General features: G+C 45.3%; 1 protein-coding gene across 20 annotated transcripts in view; it reads right to left on the bottom strand.

Annotated features, from left to right (window-relative positions):
* The window catches only part of RREB1 (ras responsive element binding protein 1), a 120,943-nt gene that overhangs the window by 63,895 nt on the left and 33,929 nt on the right, over positions 1–23,119 (bottom strand). Inside the window, exon 1 of one of the 20 annotated variants that reach the window (XM_053396970.1) lies at positions 609–693. The exons of the other annotated variants lie outside the window; for them this stretch is intronic. The gene's annotated coding sequence lies outside the window, so the exon portion shown is untranslated. Of the gene's footprint in view, positions 1–608; positions 694–23,119 lie in introns of those variants that run through there. 20 annotated transcript variants of the gene reach the window in all.

The raw sequence follows: 23,119 nt of genomic DNA, 5'->3' as shown, positions 1-23,119 counted from the left end.
TACTTAGCTATGAAACACTTAGGCAAATCATACTCATCTCAGCTACAACTGGTTGTTTGTAAAACAGTGACCTAGAGTGTAACAATATTACAACAGCAGAAAAGATGCTAGTTGCTTATTAGCAATGTGCAGGCTGGATGGATTTTGAAGGGTTGTTGTTTTAAAATTATATTTATAGAAGAAAAAGCATGTCTTTACAATAGGCAAACCTCTCTGCCAAATTATCTGGCTAAGTCTTTTATTCCTAATAGGATGTTTGGATAACCTGTGGCCCTAAAATGCCAAAACATGAAAAAAAATATGTAAACACTGGCTCAGTTTCATCTCTGCAGCCATAAGGAAAAAGACGTGTTTTTATTTAATAGTTAAGAACCCAGAAATACAGACGGGAGCCTTGGGAAGCTAGTGGTCAAGTCTGATCGTTAAATGGTTCCTCCCAAAAGCTATACATCCACACAGTCATAGTTCTTCCATAAACAGAATTTGTTCCAAGGCAAGTCAGCTACTCAGCACTTAGCAGCGCTGCCTGCTAAGGACCAGGATAATCACAGGCTCAGTTTATCATCTGGGAAACGTGCATCTAGCTCTCTATGCAAACTGACACCAACCTGCCTACCGGGCTCCCTTAAAGGAAATGTGTTGCAAGCCAGCTCCTGCATCAGGAGAAAGCTCATGTTCTGCAAATTCCGTGAATCATCCTTCTCAGCACTGATAGGGAGTCTTTTTCAAAAGCTTTGCCCATGAGAGAAAAGGGGGGACAAGAAATTGCAACCCTTTTAACAGGCTTCAACTGATGCTAATAAAAAGAAAGAAAGATGTGTGTATCAGAACAGATAAGTTCATCTCTCGTGAATTTTGCAAAGTGCTTCCTTCCATCCTCCTTTCCAAAAGTTTGCTTTGTTTCTTTCTAAATGGAATCTCTCCCACCCACCACCCACAGCCCAAGACCAAAGGCAAAGATGTGCTGCTTTGCCATTCCTTTTGAAACACTGAATTTCGCTAGCTACTCTCGCACCACTCGCCTGGAACAGAAACAGAGGACCAAGGTCAGTGCAGACGTGGGGGGCTTGAAAACTTCAGCCCACAGGAAGCAGAAGGAGCCACTCAGCATCCTAAGAAGCCTCACCAAGCCATGTAGGGACCAAGGTTCACTTTCGGCAACCCACACCGAGAAATTTCTGCACAGAGACCTATTCAGAAAGCTTCGCACAAATGCCATTCAGAACCACGATGGAAGAAATTGTCCCTTGCAAGAGAAAAGTATATGAAATCAGCATCAGCCAACTATAGGTAAACTAAGAGCATCTTCTAAGTTTCTGCCACTGAAGCTCTCAATTGCAGAATTTTATAGTGAAAACAGAATTTAAAGAGCTTGGGCACTAGAAAGGAGTAAACAATGAACGCCAGGCTATGGAAAATTACTGTGTATTCTTCTACTTGGTGCAGAATGTGAGATCCTGCGCTTCAAAATTCATTCATTCTTGTTTTCTTAACCACTACTGTCCTAGACTGCGCAGTCCACTTAAGTCCCAGTATTCCTTATTATTTATTGGGCTCCTGAAAGTAAATCATTCTAGTTTCTCTGAAAACTTTTGGGGAAAAGCTACAGCGCCAGTTCTGGATTCCCTTGTGGCTAACAAGAGTGAAATTAATTCGCAACTTCCATGTTATCTCGCCACTTTCTCAGTAAGGATTGTTTCAGTGTCTCCCCACCGACCACAGATCAAAAAAAGAAAAGAAAAGTTTGGGTAAATCCATGCCATACATTAAGAGCCCCCGACTTCCTACACAATCCTGGGAACTGTAGTTTTTTTCAGGATGCTGGGAACGGAGTCTTTGTGAGGGGGACAGTACAATTCCCAGGATTCTTTGGGGAAGTTTGTGTGCTTTAAATGTGCATCAGATGTGTGTTAAGTGTATAGTATGGATCCGCCCAATGTTAATACAATGACACCAACCAGACATGTGCCTACCAACAAACAAAACCAACTACAGGACTGTAACTTCCGCATGGCTGAAATTTTTAATGATTATTCCTATTCTGAGCTATGTACATATGCACAGCTACCCTCAAAAATCAAACTAACTACAATCTTATCAGGAAAACAGTGGGGCAGACCCAGAGCTTTTTCCTCCAGCTGGAACTCAATGGAACTCAGTTCTGGCACCTCTCTGGTGTGCGCCATTGCCATTATAAGAGAAGGGGGGGTGTTCACAGTGAGTTTCAGGACCTCTTTTTCTGGAAAAATAGCACTGGGCAGACCTAACTGTTGAAACACCTTTTGTTGTCAGTTATTAAATCCCAACTATAGAAGCCATTTTGATTTCGTATGAAAAACAAAAATTTCGACACTCATAATTTATGGAAATCTGCCTGAATACCAAGGACCTTTTCACACCTTTTAAAAAACACCCTTCTTTGGTAAGAGATCATATGGAACCCATTGTCACGCTGCTGTACCGAACAATATAGTACAAGTGGGCTTTTTTGCTGTGTGGACATACTCTGGAAACTCTTCCCACAAAAAGCCAACATGCCCAAGTTGGCACCCGCACTTACACAGGCTCCAAGTTAATTGTGTACAATGGCTTGAAAGAGAATCCCGACAATCTCTTCTTAAACAAAATGCATGTTTCCAGCCTTATGGTGCCAAGGCACTTGATTCCTGCATTGCAGGGGGTTGAACCAGATGACACCCACCGCCCCTTCCAATGATTCTATGATAAAGCTGAACCAGATTTTTTAAAAAAGGGGGGGCAGTGCATTAGGATTTTGCTATTGATGGGCAAAAAAGGAAGCACAATAAATTTCTTTATTCACCTCATTGGGCCTCCTGAGATGCTGTCCTTTTGTTTCTCCCCCCTGACTCTGGCGGATGTCAGGACTCCTGTATTCCCCTATATATGTGCCCTATTAGACACACTGCATAAATATGCACACCAAACTTGTACTGTAAGCACTAACACAATAGCCAAAGCTATCAGGAGCTTTTTACAGGAAAGTCCCTGGACTCCCACGAGGTCGAATGAGTGAGCTGGCAGCAGGGGGAACGGAGAACTCTGTCCCTCGTCCACACCCACCACAGAAATGAAGTTTCTGTTGCTCTTCTATCAGTCCTGCAGCAGGCCAGTTTAAAAGAGGGGAAAAACTGTTGCAAGCTACTGACTTCTGCAGGCTGATTCACAAAACTGGTGAGCATCTATGCACAATATCCAGAAATTTAGCAGCCTGGGCCAATGTGGTAGGAGCTATATGCAATAAAGCCAAGGGCCCCAGGGCAGCAATTGTGGGAACCTTTGCTCAACAATTTAATTCAACAACTTCTACCTTTTTAGAAATCTCTACCCTTCCCTCTTCCAGGAACTCCACATAATACAAGCAAGCCAAGTTACAGATTCCGAAAAGCTGCACCTCCGTAATGGCATGAAGCAATTAACAATGCATGGAACCTCCTCTGTTTGCAGAAAGTATTCCAGCTGCATAACTTGGAACGGTGGGATGCTGTGGGACGGCAGAGTTGTCGGCCTGCATGCTGCATCTTTCGAGACATGCACAAAAACCATACGGTGCGATAAAATGTGATGTGCCGACTATGTAAGGACACCTGGCCAAAGGCATCGTGGTGCCAAAAGGACTTTCCTCCATTACTTCAGCCTTACAATGAGCACAGTCAATTAGCGAGTTAAGAGAGAACAGCAGCTCAGCAGCTCCAGTCTCCCAAGATGAATTAAGGGCTCTCTGTGCAGAAAACAAACTTGATCTCTACAGGACGCCACTTGCCAAGTCCTGACAAACAAGCCAATCATCATGAGTGTAGCTTGAAGTCTACTAAATCTTAATCTTTGTTTAGAGACACTCAAAACCAGCCAATTTTTTTCACGGGTTACCTGTAATTTTAGCATCACCAGGCCTTCCCAGCTCCATTTCCATTCCTGGCACTTCCTACGATATCAACAACCACTATTATATTCCTCACTCAACAGTGGGGGTGGGGGGAATCCAGGGGGTGAGTGGGAGGGGCAGAACAGGGCCGGTTGTCTGAGAAGATCCCACGGCCATGCAAGCTTTCCTCGAGAAATCTCTCTCAAAGCTTGTAGGTGTGTCACATTCCTTTTTCTGCGCATTCCCACTGTGTAGAAGGGGAAGGTAAATATTGGTGTGGTGCGTAGAGATGGCAGCTCAATAAAGATACTGACAGTCAAGCAAAACAGACTGCAGATGCAATCCAAGAAACACATCCCGAAAACAGGATTTCAACGAGGGCAGTCCTGAGTACTGACTGATGCAGAGATCTCTTCTAGCTTGGACCAGATAATCCCCACATGAGGTGGCAAAGTCAACTCACTGAGGTGAGGGGATCACTGAAATGGATCATTTTGGGTGTGAGGAGAGAATTACAGCTTTTGAGCATTGCCCTACATTAAAAACTACAGGGGTACCTCAGGTTAAGAACTTAATTTGTTCTGGAAGTCCGTTCTTAACCTGAAACTGTTCTTCACCTGAAGCACCACTTTAGCTAATGGGGCCTCCCGCTGCTGCCGCGCCGCCGGAGCATGATTTCTGTTCTCATCCTGAAGCAAAGTTCTTAACCCAAGGTACTATTTCTGGGTTAGCGGAGTCTGTAACCTGAAGCGTATGTAACCCGAGGTACCACTGTATATGCAAACAGAATATGAATGTTCTAGCTCAGGCTTCCTCAAATTTGGCCCTCCAGATGTTTTGAGACTACAATTCCCATCATCCCTGACCACTGGTCCTGCTAGCTAGGGACCATGGGAGTTGTAGGCCAAAAACATCTGGAGGGCCGAGCTTGAGGAAGCTTGTTCTAGCTCAACTTTCTGTGTACAAGTCGGAAAACTGGCATGGCAGGAAATGCTTTGTGGAGGGAAGCATTAAAAATGTGGATTCTTCACACCTGAAGTGGTGCAAGGAACTCATTCTGGTGCACAGGCAGATTTAAACCTTAGGACCCTCTATGTTTTAACTTGCTCATAATGCTCAGGAAAGTCAGAAGCCCCGGGCCACACAAAAGGAGCTGTGAGTCTTCTCCACAGTAGAAATGGGCAAATGTTGGCACAGGAACAAGCTGTAGGGCCTCCAAACCGCCCAGGGCTTCTCCGGCTAGAACAGTGTGGGAAGGAAATATACTGCAGCTCCCCTACCATGAAGGTAAATGTCAGAAAGGGAAGGAAGCCCTACCACATTTTACAATGCTGTAAAATCTTCTCTTGTTCCAAGCCTGCTGGGCCTTTAAAGCCGCTTTCAATGGTATACGCTACCCATAATACAGAACTGAGCCTCATAGTGCCATGGAAGAGGCAAGCAGATATGGCAGAAACGCATCACTGAGGTTGTTGTTGGGTCACACAGAAGACCACATTTCAGGCCGTATTCAAAAGCACACCAGTGCTCCGATGTGGAGCATAATTACAAGGAAACAAATCCTGTTGAACTGAGCAAGACTGGCTTCAGAGTAAACCTGCTCTGAATCATAGACTTCTCTGCTCTCTCAATCACCTGTTCCTAAGCTTATATAAACTCAGTAGTGACCAGCATGTTCTTAGACTACCACTCCCAGAATTCCTGAGCATGGCAGACTGATGGCTAGGACTGATGGGAGTTGGAATCTAGCAGATTTTTGGACAGTGCCATGAGCATCACTCATAGTCAGCATGGCACTGCCTTAATAGTTAGTCATGTAAACACTTGAGAATGGTTCATTCCCAGGAGGAATAAGCATTAGAACTGATTTTACATAGATAGCTAAGACAGACAAACACATACATACATAGATCTCAATTATTACTATAATTGAGGATGGAGCTGCCCTGTATCCAAATGTCTATGCACGAAAAAAGCTCAGATGAAGCAGAAATTCACTCATGGGAGCAGAGAATGAAAAGACACCTGCTGCACAATTCTTAGATCCTGTTCCGCAAGTGCAGAATGTGGGAAAACTTTACTTCTTACTTGTGTTCTCCCTCTGAACGTTTTTATTAAAACCTGGAGCAGATGGAGATCTTTGAAGTTTGATATTTAAGGCAAAAAAAAAAAAAAGGCACACACAAACTCTCCAAGGCATGCCCAAGTTTTACTTAAGGGGTGTAGAGAGCATCAAAAGATGCACATTTTCTGGGCAAACGTGGGGAAACCCACTTTACCTTCAAAAGTGAATAGAAACAGGCCCATAGCCGAACGAGGCAGTTTGAAACACGTCTGATTGCTCGATTATATAACCCATTAAATAGCATGTTAAGCTACTGGTTGCCAAGTCCCAGCTGGGCGTGGGGGGGGGGAGACTCCCGTGCTTAAATTGATGTGAAGGATACAGCTCCTTTGCCTGTTGCATCTCCAGCTGCACAGCAATTAAAGACACTCTTCCTTTCTTGTCTTCAGAATTACACTCTCAAGGACACTGTTTTGACTCCCAAAGTAAGCTCCTGAAACAACCATCCCCACAGACGATCAGATTCTACAAAGTTAGCTTCACCTGGCAGCATGGGCTTTGTAGGTAGGGAGCACAATGTTTATCCATTCATTCATAAATACATTTATATCCCACCTTCTGTCATGGAAGCCAAGGCAGTATGCTGTACACATAGTTCACACCATCTGTGGTTCCCTCCACACCTTGCCCTCCAAAGTTGCTGCCATGGCCCAAACAGCTCTGAGAGCCCAGCTTGCTGTCACACTGCAATTCACAGTGCCACCTGTTGGCAGCCAAGCAAACTGCAATGTGATGACATCCTTAGGAAAATATGTACCAGGAGAGAAAGTTCAGGAGGAGGCAGAAATGTAAGTAGCTTTCGAGGCCACATTTGATCTGTGGCCTGTCTGCCTGTTGTCTACACCAAAGTTTACATTAAGTCCATCACATGAATCTCTCTGATACTGTTCTTCGGTTCTGTTAAGGCACTTACGAAAGAGGGGAGAAAGTTTGTTTTATTTCTATAATAGCTATAATTTCTGGAATAATGTTCAGTCACTGCCACAGATCAAAATTGCTACCCTACAAATTTGCAAGAGCCTTGTGGTAAACAACTCACCTCGGTCAACAGAGATATGGAACTCCATGAAAGCAAGTGGCCTCCTTTGGGCTTCAATGGCTAGCATGGAAATGCTAAGGGTAGTAAAAAATAATTTTGAAAAATTACAGGCTAGTAACTTCTTGCTTATTTACAAGGCTGATATATAATCATAAAATGATGGGAGTAGTGGGCGGAGGGGGAAAGGTTCGCAAAAAATGTGCATCCTTAATATACTTTTAATCAGTGCGGCTAAAGAGTACAGTGGTACCTCGGGTTACATACGCTTCAGGTTACACACTCCGCTAACCCAGAAATATTACCTTGGGTTAAGAACTTTGCTTCAGGATGAGAACAGAAATCGTGCTCCGGCGGCGCGGCAGCAGCAGGAGGCCCCATTAGCTAAAGTGGTGCTGCAGGTTAAGAACAGTTTCAGGTTAAGAACGGACCTCCAGAACGAATTAAGTACTTAACCCGAGGTACTACTGTGCTTTTAAAGGGACAAACTAATCCATGTAAAGTGATCTTGAGTGCAAACCCTTAGGTCGGAGCAGGATTTTAAAGGCACAAGGAACACGGAGCAGTAGAATTCGGACACTTTCCTCTTTGCAAAGTCAAGAGAAACATTCCCCCCCCCAAAAAAAAACAGCTGTAGGGAGGGGCAGGATAGTCTCCCATCCATTTCTGTAGCAGCATTCCCAGCAAAAGCCGTTCTCCTCCTCCTCTTCCAGCCAAAATGACAGGTTCACATTTAGCCAGTCTTTTTTAGACAGCGCCGTCAGAGACTCTCAATTGAAGCTCATCGAGGCAGCAGCTACGTGCAACTTGTGTGTTTGTCACCACCACAGCAGCACACTGCTTCCATTTCCTTCTAAAGCGTTTCCAAAGGGGAAACGCAGTGCTTTAAAAGTTGGTTCTTCCCACCTCACACCCCACCCTGTTCTCTCCAAAAAGCACAGCCACTCCTTGCTTCGGCTGATTACCAAGCAAGGTTAAAACTTCCCTGTCTCACAGAGGCTGTGTGTGTGTCCCTTGATGAAGCGTGTTAATCGCCAATCCCACAATACTGCCCAATACCCAAGCAAGATCTTTGGTCCATCTAGCAGCTCTCTGTCTGGCAATGCCTCTCCCAAGGTCTCAGGCAGAAATTTCACTACCTGATCCTTTTATTCCTGGAGATGCCAGGATCAATCCTAGGCCTGGGATCAGCCTCCCGCAAAAGTAGCTCTCTCTGGCCCCTGAGGGCTCTTTCTGAACCAGGTACAACACACACAGGTGAAATGTTAAACTTAACCTCTTAAAAATTAAGAGACAGTAGGAATTATTCTTTAAGATAACCTAGGAAGATCGCAGCACCAGGAAGTATGGCTCAGACGCTGAGCTGTGAATCAGGAAGTTCCCGCTGACAGGAACTCACGAAGCAGCCTTAGGCAAACCACACTGCCTGTCACCACCGGTCCTCTTTCTGCAATATAAGGACTATATTCTTCCTTACCAGTTGTTGTAAGGAAGAGTGCTAAAATTTACGTGAAGCTGCTCGCATACTAAGGACAAGTAAAAAATAATTAGAACTAATGGAAAGTAATACTTTGCCTGAATAAACACTACAGTGGTACCTCGGGTTAAGAACTTAATTCGTTCTGGAGGTCTGTTCTTAACCTGAAACTGTTCTTAACCTGAAGCACCACTTTAGCTAATGGGGCCTCCTGCTGCCGCCATGCTGCCGGAGCACGATTTCTGTTCTCATCCTGAAGCAAAGTTCTTAACCCGAGGTAATATTTCTGGGTTAGCGGAGTCTGTAACCTGAAGCGTATGTAACCTGAGGTACCACTGTACTATGCCAGTATAAAGGCTGCGACCCTCCTATGGCCCCTTAAATCCCTGGGAAACTCTTGGAGAACGACAGTCATGTAGTGTATCCAGAGCAGTGACTAGAGGAGGAATGACCACTGGGAAGAGCAAAGAGAAGAAACACCATGGTGAACCTGTAGTAGCAAAACTAGGCCCCTTCACCTGCCCCACCTGCAATGAAACATGTCTCTCCCGTATCGGTCTCTACAACCACAGCCGACAATGTAACTCTCCAACGGTTTGATTTTACCCCCGAAGATGCACTCTACCATTGTCTCTCAAGACAGAAGGATGCCCCAAACAACAACAACAACAAAATGGGTTCTCGCAACTAAACTGAATGCATGGTTGCAGGCTGACTACAGTATATAGCTAACTCTGTGTGTGTCAGTAACAATAACTGATAAGCATTTTCTCATAGTACACTGTGCTTAGAATGTTTAGTGAATAAGTAAATTATTCGCCTTCCTAAATGGTCTATCTTTTATTTTAATTTAAGAAACAAACACTTGTAGAGAGCTTTCAAGTGTTCTGCAGGCATTATCTAGCTGCCAACCTTGCAAACAACCCTGTAATGCAAATTAGGATTAACATCCCTCAACATGCAGATGGCGGAACAGAGAGAGACTAAATTGACTGACTTGCCTTTGGGCCACCTTCTGAGTTCATAAACGTAAAGGGACCCCTGACCATTAGGTCCAGTCACGGACGACTCTGGGGTTGCAGTGCTCATCTCGCTTTACTGGCCGAGGGAGCCGGCATTTGTCCGCAGACAGCTTCTGGGTCATGTGGCCGGCATGACTAAGCCGCTTCTGGTGAACCAGAGCAGCGCACGGAAATGCCATTTACCTTCCCGCCAAAGCGGTACCTATTTATCTACTTGCACTTTAACGTGTCACAGGGATTCGAACCACCGACCTTCTGATCGGCAAGCCCTAGGCTCTGTGGTTTAACCCACAGCGCCACCCGTGTCCCGCTCTGAGTTCATAAAGGTAAAGGGTAAAGGTACGGGCCAGTCTTGACAGACTCTAGGGTTGTGCGCTCATCTCACTCTAGAGGCCGAGAGCCAGCGCTGTCCGCAGACACTTCCGGGTCACGTGCCAGCGTGACGAAGCTGCTCTAGCGAACCAGCACCACAGCAGCACACGGAAACGCCATTTACCTTCCCGCTATAAAGCGGTACCTATTTATCTATTTGCACTTAAGGTGCTTTCGAACTGCTAGGTGGGCAGGAGCTGGGACCGAACGACAGGAGCTCACCCCGCCGCGGGGATTCGAACCGCCGACCATGTGATCGGCAAATCCTAGGTGCTGAGGTTTTACCCACAGTGCCACAGCTTTGAGTTCATAGCATGGGCAAAATTCAAAGGGCTTCCCAGTTTGTAGTGGTTATGCTACACCACCTGTTCACCAGGAGAGGCACCACGGGTTCATCAACTTGCAGGGTTAAGAACTGTGACAACTCTAGAAGAGGACATGGCAAGCATCAGATAACAAGTTCTTTCCCTTTGCAAAAGCTAACCGGTATCAACCCCGTTGTTGCACAGTGATCCAATTTTTTCTTAACTAGCTTGGGGAAAATGCTAAATTGCAGCTAACAGCTGCTTTGTAATTGTGCCTGGACTCAATTGTCCTTTCCATAGCACCTTAAAAGGCAACTGGAAACTAATAGCAGGCAGACAATAACAATAAATTCTTAAGCCATGTGAAGTTTATCATCAGCCGCTGAAGCTCAGAACCCCACTCATTCATGTTGTGGGAGGGAACTAGATTCAAGAACTGCACAGGTCAATTTTTTCCCCTTTTAGTTCTCGTGAATTCCCTCAATCAAGGAATGAAATTCTTCAATTCTCTTTTAAGTGCTTCCCCCAAGTGCTTACAACTAGACATTGCTTCAAGAAACATTCGCACAGACTTTAATTGCAGAGCAGCTAGAACACATTCAATGTAATAAAACACACAGAACACAAGGGCAGCTCAAATTAATTTAGCTTCCTCTTATAATCTTTGTTTTGTGAATGTACTACCACGGTTTTAGGGGTGTTTAATGGGGGGGTAGAACAAACTGTTTTCCATTTGGAAGAGTGACCTTTCAACCTTGACATGTGATGTTAACACAGGAACAGGGGTGTGTGTGAAATTGATCTACATTAAAATCCAGGGTCACGTGGTACAAACAGAGTCTGCATATTGTCAAACAGCGTAGCTTCAACTCAAAACCCGCATACAGTGGTACCTCAGGTTAAGTACTTAATTCGTTCCGGAGGTCCGTACTTAACCTGAAACTGTTCTGCGCCTGAAGCACCACTTTAGCTAATGGGGCCTCCCGCTGCTGCCGCACCGCCAGAGCACAATTACTGTTCTCATCCTGAAGCAAAGTTCTTAACCTGAAGACCATTTCTGGGTTAGCGGAGTCTGTAACCTGAAGCGTATGTAACCTGAGGTACCACTGTATCATACAGGCAGCCACACTGTTATTAGTATGTTTTATACTGGTCTGTCAATCAAGAGACATTTACATTCAGTAAGTGCATTTTTAGTCCTCATCATGACAGGCTTGACAGTCTGAGCCACCCCAAAAGAATAGGGAACATTTTGAGTGACAGCCACTATAAGCCAAGTGTGAGGGAGGAGATGAAGCTTAGGAGGCCAGGTGCAAAGGACCACAAGGCTTTCAGAGTTGCAAAGGAGGGAATTTCAAGAGGTGTATCTTGTGAGAATGAGAAGGGTCCTTCCTGTTGACGTTTGTACCTGGGTCTCCCAGACGATCATTCCCTTCCTCCTCATATCACATTTTGCCTGGCTTTCTCCATCACCACTTGCCTAAAAATAGTCCCATTTGGTGGCAACCAAACTGGGCTTAGAACCAAACTATTTGGTTTTTAAAGAAGATAAAGACAAATTCATGGAGAATAAAGCTATCCATAGCTACAGCATGGTTATGTGCTTCTGAATACCAGTTGCTAGAAACCACAGGAGGAGCGAGAGCTCTTGTGCTTTGGTCCTGCTTATAGGCTTTTTCCCATTGGGGCATCTAGTTGGCCACTGTGAGAAACAGGATATTGGACCAGACAGGCCTGATCCAGCAGGCTCTTTGCATGTTCTTAACTATTTGCACTCTTCCACCACTTGCACACCCACATGACCTTTGGGAAAGGGGTAAGAAAACTGTTGAAGAGCAGCACGCAGGACCAGGAGGAAGCAGGTGGAGGTGTGGAATCCCCAGGTTGCTACAAACACAGGGAGACTGCTGACACCCTGCCAATATGAACTCCTTTACCTTTAACAGCAGTGCCGGAGTGGGGATTTCTGCAGTTGCAGCTCTTCTCAGCCCTCCATGACAAGCTGAAAATCAACCCCTACACCTCTGCTGAAAGGCACAAAAGCACCAACTGTGAGGGGTAGGGCTGAAGCCAGTGTTGGAAACTCAGGTATATAAGCTAAGCAACAAATGGCTCCTTAAACCAGGGTTACAGTCGCCAAAACAGAATGCCTAGTTGCCATTTTGGGGGCAGACAGCTCGAAAGTCATATTTTTTCAATACAACTTTTTGGTTCCTGAAATTCATTCCGATTGTGCAGATAAAACATAACAGAATTCAACAGGATGTGTTGCTAGTGTGTGAAAACAGTCAAGATCCAAAGATCCCCAAGCATGTACCTCCAGATGGAGGCGCCATCCTGGTGCCCAGCGGTGGAGGAAGCCGCTCAGGCGCCTGGGGCAGAGTGCCCAGGGGTGGGGCGAGAAGCCCATAGGGGCAGGGCCTCCGGAGTCTGCCTGCCTCCTCCCACTCAGCTGCCCTACAGCCAGGGAGGAGGCAGCGCACAGACCATTTGGGCAGCATGTAACCTGCATGCGCCCAAGCCACCTCATCTCTCCCAGGAGAGATGCGTGGCTTGGGCATGCTGTAGGCCCCGCGGTGAGTGCCACCCGGCATTTTGTTACCCCCCTCAGTGGTGGCACCCAGGGCAGACCGCACCCCCTTCCTCCGCCCCTGCACCTTCACTTGGTCACAAGTGGCCGACAGCCAGGCACAAAATGCACCTAGTGTCTGGCGAATTTCGAACACTGGCTGAGTCTATTAGTAGCATACCTGCCAATATCCCACTGATCAAAATCGGGATGCTCGGAGAGTTTCTTTGTCCCGTACTCTCGTACCAATTGCGCAAGACCAAAAAATGAGCATCTTTTGATCTGGTGCTAGCCAATTCGTGCAAGAACAAAAAACCGAGCATCTTTTGGTCTGGCAGGAGAGCACAAGACCAAAAAACAGGACATTCCAGGATCCAATCAGAAACCAGGATGGCATCTGTAATTCTGGGAGGTCCCACTCAAATCAGGACAGTTGAGGAGTATGTAGCAGCCATATCCAAATCAGGACCTGGGGATCTTTCCAGTGCAGAATCCTTGAGGTAAGAGAGTCAGGGCTTGACTGAGAGACGCTTGAACCTAGAATGCCATCACCCCCCAAAAAAAAAAACCCACCAATTGGCTGATTAGGCAAAAGGCTCCCTGTATTTAGAAAAGTCCTGGCCAACCAAGATGTTTCCTACAGACTGCCAACTGCAAGGGCCATTGCTATGGAGCCATTTTGCACCCAAAGGAGGGTCCAAGTCCTGAGAACGAGATACTTGTTCACAGAAGCTCACTAGACCTAGCTCAAGCCTCCCTTCCCAACATTGTGTCTCTTTGCATCGAGTAAACCTATCTTTCCCCCAAAAAAATCAATGCCATTCAAATGAGCCTCTAAAACTTCTTGTTCTTCTACTGCTGCTCAAGCCCTAATAATTAAATGAGCATTTAGAAGCAGGCAAGAAAGGATGTGTTTACATGTGTATCTGTTACACCAGACTGCTCCTTTACTTCATCTGTTTGTTAAACTGGCCGTTTTGCTTTAAGAGAATCCGCAGAAGACGACGACGACAGTGGAGGAGGATTTGGAAGATCTTCTGGAAAAGGCTAAGACGTTGGAGGATGTTGTGCGCACAAAGATGCAGCTATTAAAGAGACCACAGTGCCCTCATTTAGTCCAGCAAATAGGAAAGTGGTTATTCTGTTCTGCAGCAGCTTTAGTAAGTTCTCAAACAAAGAAGCTTGATGAAGGCAGACAGAGAGGGACTTATCAGCTTAGGAAATGGGAAGGATGCTCCAATTAACTACCAAGCAGTCAGACGTAATTCACTCTGATGAGGCCAATGAGAGAAGACAACACGGAGAAAATTCGTGGCCCAGCCACTTATACAACACTCAAAACATTCCCCTGCTGGCGGTTAAGCTGCCCACTCTTTTCTACAACTTTCCCCAACTATGTCAAGAGGTCATAGGTACGTTGATCATCCTAGGGAAACAATCCATGGGAGAGTTGCTCTTGTACAAGCCCTAGTGACACAAATCTGTTTCCATTGCTTCGACTCCATCTCTACTAGAGGAAAGTTCACCTGCTGAGAGTCCTGCATGTCAGAACTGCTGTTGAAAGGCAGCGGACCCCTCCTAGCAACAAGATCCCATGAATCTTGTGTGTAGCAATGGCACACTAGCAATGGCAGCTTGAGCCAGGATCCTGCTCTTTTCTGATGCCGTTTCCGCCCAAGGAAGTATGCTCAAAAATATTATTTCACATTAAAAAGGCATGCATACTTAAGTGTTTTTAGGGTTGGAATGCAATCAGATTCATTAAAAAATATGTATTTCACAGGAAGGATGCATTAAATTGTGTGCATTTTGCATACAGATTTTTCATGTGCTGTTTCATTATGTCCACAAAGAACAGGGACAAAATGGAGCTACAAGTGAGTGCCAGTGAAACTGACACAGAACAGACTTAAGCTAGTTGTGTGTTCTGACTTGTCATAGACACACTATAATATTGTATTCATCAGATACTGGAAAAACAATTGTTTTTTACAGGCAGTGACCATTTTGCGCACATCTGACACACGATGGCCGACACATGTACCACTTTTGGCCCCCAACAGGGGCAGAATTGGACAAAATGACCCAGAACGCAATCCCTGTGCAAACAGGAAGCTGCCTATATTATTATTTATTAAATTGTATGCTGTCCTCCATCTGAAGATCCCACAGCAAAGAGACATGGGTTAAATAAAAAGTTGAAAAGCCCCAAACTCATCAGCTCTCATGGTACAAGAACAGGCCTTGTGACTCTTCCACCTAAAATCTGTTGTTTGACCTGGATTTAAAGTAATTGTTACTAGTCACAGGGATACTTCAACCTCAGTACAGATCATTGCTCTGTATTAAAACAAGGGGAAAAAACAGTTCCCTTTCTCTTCTGTCTGTTTAGCATTACAGCCAGTGCGAAGGGCCCCATTTAAAAATTACACCATGTGCAAGAAGTGCTATGCAGTGAGCTGTGTGCCTGTAGTGGCTCACCACAACGATCAGGCAGTTTTCCACATGTCACCTCAAACTGTCATAAAATTAGGCTCACATCATCATCTGCATGGGGAAAACACTTCACCAGAAAATGGCTCACCATGTATCAGCGGCCTAATCTAGAGTGGTCAGCCCATGGCAGCTGTATAACCTCACCCTAAGCTAGTCATGACGTAAGCCTGAGAGTATTTCAAGTTAGCCAGTTTCAGCAATGAAGTACTTATCTGGAAAATGCCAGCCCTGAACCATTTCACTCTTCACTATATATCTATGGAGATTATCAATCAAGCAAGCAATCATCCAATTTGCATGCCACCTTTCAAAAATTAAAGCCATGCTCAAGGCAGCTTATCATACGAAAAATTGCATCACTACAAGCATAGCAAAAGTAGTCAAACAATAAACAAGACGTCAAAAACACACACACCCAAACTGAACAATGTGATACAAAATAAAGATACAGAAAATTAAAACCATCAACAACCCACCTCAGCAAAAACCCTTAAACAAGACCCAAATCCATGAGTCTGTTCAGCACTCCGCTTTTGTAGCTGGAGTCAGTCAGAGCCCCACCTGCCCAGGCCAGGTGGAAAAAGGCCTACAAGATATGGAGCAGACCTTCCAGGACTCATAGCGAAGGTGGTGTCTAGCCACCCCAACAAACCGCTCTTGCTTTGCATCCTATTCAGAAAGTCCCGTTTCCCCTTTGCATCCAAGCAGCCCCACAAAAACAAGTAAGGAAATGATTAGTAGAGAATGGGAAAAGGTGCAGTCATGATAAATATCATGCGTTATTTCACATTCCAGGAAGGCCAGCTCCAGACCTTTATGGAAGTGTAAGGTGCTCCCCACACACTGCCCACTATCTGCATATACCAACACATATGTATTATATTTACAGGGCTGCTCCAAAACTGGGGTGCTCTGCGTAGATAAGAGCTGATGAAGTGGCCGTGGAAGCCTGCCCTGCCTGCCAAACTGTCCATTGTCAGGAATCTGGAGAGTATCGTGAAGGAGGGCCTAGAGTTTAGGATCACAACTCAGTCGACAAGAGCCTGAAACTCTTGATCTCAGGGCATGGGTTTGAGCCCCACGTTGGGCAAAAGATTCCTGTATCACAGGGGGTTGGGACAAGACGACCCGCGTGGTCCCTTCCAATTCCACAATTCTGGCAACTGCAGCAGCCTTTTGGAAGCTCCAGTCAGTGACGGGTCACCTGCTGGTCTTCAGGCCTCATCAAGATACCAGACTCTGCTAACCTTTGAGCATGCATTCCCAGTGCTAGCATACATCTAGGGCAACTCAGCATCCTTTTAAAAAGCACTGTTGACATCTCCGCTTGCTGGAAAACCAATGAGTGTGTGTCCTGGCAACCCAGGGTACATTAGTGTGTGCCCTTTTAAAATGTGTTGGAGGGATTACTGGGTTGTTCTTGTTTTTATTTTTTATTATGCAGTGCTTTTTTCCTTAAAAAAGTGTTTAGGGGCACTCTCATTTTCCTACTCATACTGAAATACTGCCCCTCAATGAGGCCAAACTTAGATTCACAACATGTTTAGGTACCCCTGCATCCCCCCAGATAAAAGCACTGTTATTATGTACCTTGTGTGATTTTTTTTGTGTGTGGTTTTACATTGCAAACCTCTCTGGGACCTGTGGGTATAGGGCGGTATACAGTGGTACCTCGGGTTACAGATGCTTCAGGTTACAGACTCCGCTAACCCAGAAATAGTACCTTGGGTTAAGAACTTTGCTTCAGGATGAGAACAGAAATCGTGCTCCGGCAGCGCGGCAGCAGCGGGAGGCCCCATTAGCTAAAGTGGTGCTTCAGGTGAAGAACAGTTTCAGGTTAAGAACAGACCTCCGGAACGAATTAAGTTCTTAACCTGAGGTAAAGGTAAAGGGACCCCTGACCATTAGGTCCAGTCGTGACCGACTCTGGGATTGCAACGCTCATCTCGCTTTATTGGCCGAGGGAGCAGGCGTACAGCTTCCAGGCCATGTGGCCAGCATGACTAAGTCGCTTCTGGCGAACCAGAGCAGAGCACGGAAACGCCGTTTACCTTCCCGCCTGAGTGGTACCTAGTTATCTACTTGCACTTTGGCATGCTTTCGATCTGCTAGGTTGGCAGGAGCTGGGACCAAGCAACAGGAGCTCACCCCATCGCGGGGATTTGAACCACCGACCTTCTGATCGGCAAGCCCTAGGCTCTGTGGTTTAACCCACAGCGCCACCCAAGTCCCTCTGTACAAATATATGGTGGTGGTGGTGGTGGTGGTGCAAGCATGCTTTGTATTCCTGAAGAACCTACATCACCGTGGGATGCTGGAGCAAGCAGAATCCCAGGCTATATATGGTATGTTTATCCAACGATCTGACATAAACAGGTTACCAAAAAAAAAAAAAAAAAAAAAAGGACAACGGTGAGGTGAGCAGAAGTCTCAGTTCAGATCCAGAGTTTCCTGACGACCTGCCATCAGCCACCAAGTGGCTTCACATCATTCCTTGCAGGCATGCGAAGCGAGGGTTCTTGAGAAGCCTCTCGAAAGCAGGAAGTTGCACTCTGCTGTACCAAAGAGCAGCTCTCTGCCCAGCTCTCCACAGTTGCTGGCTCGGCTCCACCCCTGCCTACTGCTGCTGCTGCTGCTGCTGCCCCTCCTCTCTGCCCCATTCACAAGGCAACCCCATAGAGGGCACGAAAGTACATACGGCAAAGAATGCTGCCTGTTCCAAAGGTTGACGAGCACCGACAAGTGCGCCATCGACTTTCTTTAAGGAACAGCTGGGAGCAGCCAAGAGCACCGGCGCTCTCTGCCCACCCCATGCGCAGGCAGGAGAGGACCTTTGTAAGACTATTTCATAACAGATCCAAAAAAGAAAGGGGTTTGTAGTTTTTTGGGAGGGAGGGTAGTTGTTTAAAGGGGTGGAGGAAGGAAGGTTTACTGGAGATGCCTCAGAGCAGACTCATAACTAGATTTAGAGTCCTGCCTAACCTGTTTTGTGGTATGTACTGTTTAACTGTGCTCTTTCTTTCTTTCTTTCTTTCCTTCCCTCCCTCCGTCCTTTCTTGGCAAGAAGATCCGCAGCCCCTTTTCCTCCTCTCTCTTTCACACATTTCTAAGAGACTGCGCTGTGTTAAAGTGACATTTCAAAAGAAGCCCATCAGACTGCCACAAATGTTTATTAAGGCATACGACTTCTATATTTTGTAGCCCTGAATTGTTCGGAGCGTTCTGCTTTCATAAGTTCCTTTATCCCTCTTAGCCACCTCTCCTATTGCGAAAACCGAAGGTTCTCAAATAAAACACCTTTTTTTCAAAGTAAACCTTTTTTAAAAACTGTTCACCGCTTTGAGACTTTTTTTTTTTTTGCAGTAAGCGACAAATAAATATGACAAGTCTAGCCAGTCCGAACTTGCAAACCACCCCACCTTCCATGCAGTAAAAGAAAACAAACCTTTCCTTTAGCATTGCAAGGGCACATGCATGTATATATGTCAATGGAAGGAAGGGGAGGAGGGAAATAAGAGTTTTGCTTAACAAGAAAGAGCACCACAGCTAAACTTTACCACAGGACACAACAGCAGAGAAAAGAGGGCATTCTAGTGATGGAAAGAGGAAGATGTTCAGCAGCTGTTAAGCAGCTGACATCAATCATGGCAAGGGAGCAGTTAACAAAAAAAAAACCCAAAAAAAACGAGAGCAGAGGAGGAAAGAGGAAGGTAGGAAATAAAGAGGCTTCTCAAAGCCTAGTAACGTTATTTGAATGCACTTCAGAGATGCTGAGTGCAAAAGCTGAGCTGGACAGAAAGCTAGGCACAAAGTTCTAAAAGCAAGCCTCCGTACCATTCAAAACCCATCAGGCTGAGGCCCAGTTTCTGAGACCCACTTTGTTACAATTCCCAGCATTACAACATAGAATCTGGAGTAACACAGCCCCACGGCTCTGCAAAGTTACCCCTTTCTCCAGGTGTGCACAGCTTCGCCAAGGAGCTATTTATTGCTTGAGGCCCTTTCGCTCCTTTTATCGTTTTTTCAATGAAAAGCACGACAAGGGTCTCTTGGGATCCAGGACGCTGCTTCAGCAGTCCAAGCCCTACACAGACAGAGCTGTGTGTGTGTGTGTGTGTGTGTGTGTGTGTGTGTAACAAGAACTGAAAATCTTGGAAGTGAGATCCATGGTAAATCTCATAGTGGCGTAGTTCAGGCGTCACCCTAAGCTGAACCATGGTTTGGAACAAATGCTTGAGCTCCTGGAAAGGAGATCACAGCAGCTTTGCTCATCAGCAGTCATTTTACTGCCGTTCCACACTGACAGTGCCAGATGATCCAATCCTAAATCACACAATTTAGCTCTCTCTGCGCTAACCACAAGCTGTAACCAAGGTTTGCCCTGTGATTTTCTGAGTCATGGTTTGTTGGCTTAGCACAGCAGCAAAACTAGGAGGGAGGAATGAACTGACCATTATTGCCTCTTCCAGAGCCCACAAGCCAGTCCGGCTAAACCATCATTTGGCTTAGCATAACAACAGGAAACAGGCCATACATCAGCTGCTTTAACACTGTACCCTCAAAGTGCTGATACTCTACTTTGAATAAGCCTGAATATTTTGGAATAAATTTTATTTCCTTGTTTCAAAGAAGAATCTACTTAAACGTTGTGCTGAGCCAATGCGATACCCCAAACCGACAGGGTCAATGTAGCCCTATGAAAACCTCCCTCAAGATAATTTCCTCACATCAGTCTGAATTTGGGCCTTGGCTAAAACAGTTTAACAGCTTCCATTCTGGAAATCTTTTAATTTTGTATATCTTCTCCTGATGCTGCACATACCAAATTATAACACGCAGTTTCCAGTGGCAAGGTGACAAGGACATTTGTGGACCCCTGCTCTGCAAAAAAGAGGCAAAAGAGAACAAGACTTCTGCGTCTTTCAATGGTTGCAGGGGTTGGAATTCCTATAGTGACCACTCCTCTCGTTGTTGTATGAGATGGTGAACATACTGAAAATTCCTCCATCCACCTCTTTAAAACAAGCAGTGTCCTGAGGTTGTGTTTGAAGACTTTTCTCATCAATAAGAATGCACACAAGCTGAATAAGCACAACGAGGGGCAGCCATTTTTTTTATTTTCCCAGTCACCCCACTGCCCCTACTTGATTGGATATCCAGATTAAGTAAGGGAGATGGTGTTTGCAACTAAAATAATAATAATTCCAGCCCACCCAAATAACTACTACCTCCACTTGTGTTCTGTTTCCTGTTCTGCAAAGCCACCCAAAGCATTGGCATCATAAGCTTCAAGTGCCTCTTGCAAATGTTCAAATACCTGCAGTGCCAGCCAAGCCAGAGAGGTTGAAATATAGCACCGTCAACCTTGCCAGTTGGGCCAGGCAGCTCCTTCTCTGCTCTAAGGTGGGGCATAGCAGGTGCTTATTATTAATCAATGTGTCATTTGGAGGGACCTCTGCAAATCTGCAAGGGATCACTAAGACAAGCCCCAAAATATACAGAAAGCAAGAAACGTTACAGCCATCACCACCTGAGAAGGTCCGCTAAATATCAGTTTTGCAGTTCTCTGCTGCATTGATTGATTGATTGATTATGACTGCATATGGGGAAGAAAAGGTGCATTACTCTTTTTGCAGATGGAAAGGGATAAAAAAGAACTCAACTGCCAGAAGACAAAATGATGTTGCTTCAAACACACCCAAGAAAGCTGGTTTGTGCAAAAGACCTTCTGCAGACCAAACTAGACCCAAGCAGAGTGGGATGCAGCCAGTTATATCGAACAGTTGTGCTTCCAGCAACAAACAGGGCATTCATAAAAACTGGAAGAGCCTCTGTTCTAGGGCTTTAAGTTCTGCAAATGAAACAATCCACTGCTGACGCTTTTCAGAGGGAGTGTTTTTTTAAAAAAAGTGTTTCGGGGGGAGGGAGGGAGATGCCTCAGCTGCAGAAAATGTTATATGCAGAATATCAATTAAAAATAAACACACATGCGGTGCTGAAAATGAATGAGAGCTACTGTTGAGCATTGTCACTCATTACTGAAAAGGTTGCCCCAAGGCAAAATGAATAGTATAATAGAAAATATATGGAAAGCTGGGTTGGGGAGGAGGAATGGCAAAGAGGAGGCTGAGTGAAGGGGGGGGCGGGGAGACAGACCACGCATTATGCGCTTTATAAGTAAAACAGGAAAATAAGGCATTTTGACACTCCAACATACAGATTTTGCATTTTCATCAACTAAACAGGAGCACCTAGTTTGCTTTCCTAATAGCAGCTACACCATTTCCACACTTGCACCAGAAAAAGGAAACATCTGGTGCTAACTGTCATTGTAGTCCAACCCCTTATAAATGTTTCAAGGAGTTTTGAGCTATTCAGCCAGAGGCTTTTTACACAAAACAGTATCCCTTTAGTGGTACCAGGGTGATAAAGAACCCCAGTCCATACATCCAACAGGTAGATCATGCCTTCTGCCTAGATGGCAGAACAGCAGTTTGCAGATCCCACACCTTAATGGTTACTCTTGCTTGAGACAAAACCAGCTGAGCTCAGAATACCTCAGCTTTGTCAATGTTTGATCAGTATGTGAAGCCATCAAGCAAGCTGGAGGTCGAGGGGTTGCAGGAGGAGAAACAGGAACAGAGAAACAAGGATTACAAACCATTTATATGTGCAAGGTTCTGTCTCATTTTAGGAGATCGGTCCACATGTGACCTTCATAATTGACCAAGAGGGTATTTCAAGACTGTCCTTGGAGTGGGGAAGGGGTGTCCCTGTTATTTTGCAAATGCTTGTCCACAAATCTTCTCCTGGGTTACATTGGGAGTTGAAACAGTAGGTAAAATAGTTTGTTTTCCAACCAAGTTGTGTCTCTAGCCTTCACAAACCTCCCTGAAGAGACCAACAGGTATCTTACATAATCTCCAGACACCCCAAATTTAACTGGTTTGTACTCTCAGCCGCAAAACCAGGGTCCCCCTTTTCAATGTGGAAAAGAATATTCAGAGGTGTTCTATTTTTCCTGAACGATGCCAGGCTGTCAATTCTACAGCAACATGAACCTCCTCTTCCTGGCAACATATAGGAAATGCACAGCTTTTTCTAACAAGATAACAAACCCCCAAATTATTAAGTTCTATACGGGTACTCTTTGAGAACATTTTGGTCCCACGGACTAGTTTTAAGGAGTAACAGGTGCACTCAAGCAGAGGACAGGAAGGACATTGCCTTTTAGTGATAAGAAAAGCACAAGGAAATCTTTGGAACGTACTTATTAAGAAAGAGAAAGAAGTAGCAGCGTTAATAGTAAAAAGTTAAAGATGGGATTGGTCAGGGTTTGGAAGATGCTACTCCCCACCTGTTTGAAAAGCTGCAGTGCTCCTTTTCTAAACTACATTTAGAAGACAACCACACGCAAGCAAAACTTAAAATTCTGTTGTTGTTTTTCTAAGGGCTCGGCATATTTCGCATAGTATTCTTGACACCAGTCCGGTAAGGCAGACCAGCATTCTACCCTACTGCAGGTTGGAGGCAGAGGTTGAGACATATCAACTTGCCTAAAGTTTCCGTGTGAGCTTATAGAGCAGGTGAGATTTGAACAGAGGCTTGCCTGGTTCCTATTTTATTATCCTCTGGAGGCTTGGAGATGACTAATTTCCCCAATTTTTAAAGATAACAATCTTAATCCGGCTGCTTCATGCTGGCATGGTGCCAGCATCCAACACGATGCGGGGAAAGGCCAAGGGCTGGTACCAGATCAGCTAATGCAACTCTGCTGGGTGGCAGCTACGGCAAGCAGAAATCCATCCCCTTGGCATGGGTGCCGCCTTGTTAA

Source organism: Podarcis raffonei, chromosome 7 (assembly GCF_027172205.1).
Source record: "Podarcis raffonei isolate rPodRaf1 chromosome 7, rPodRaf1.pri, whole genome shotgun sequence".
Taxonomy (NCBI): Eukaryota; Metazoa; Chordata; class Lepidosauria; order Squamata; family Lacertidae; genus Podarcis; species Podarcis raffonei.
Note: the sequence above shows the minus strand (reverse complement) of the source record. Positions and strands in the feature narration are given on the sequence as shown.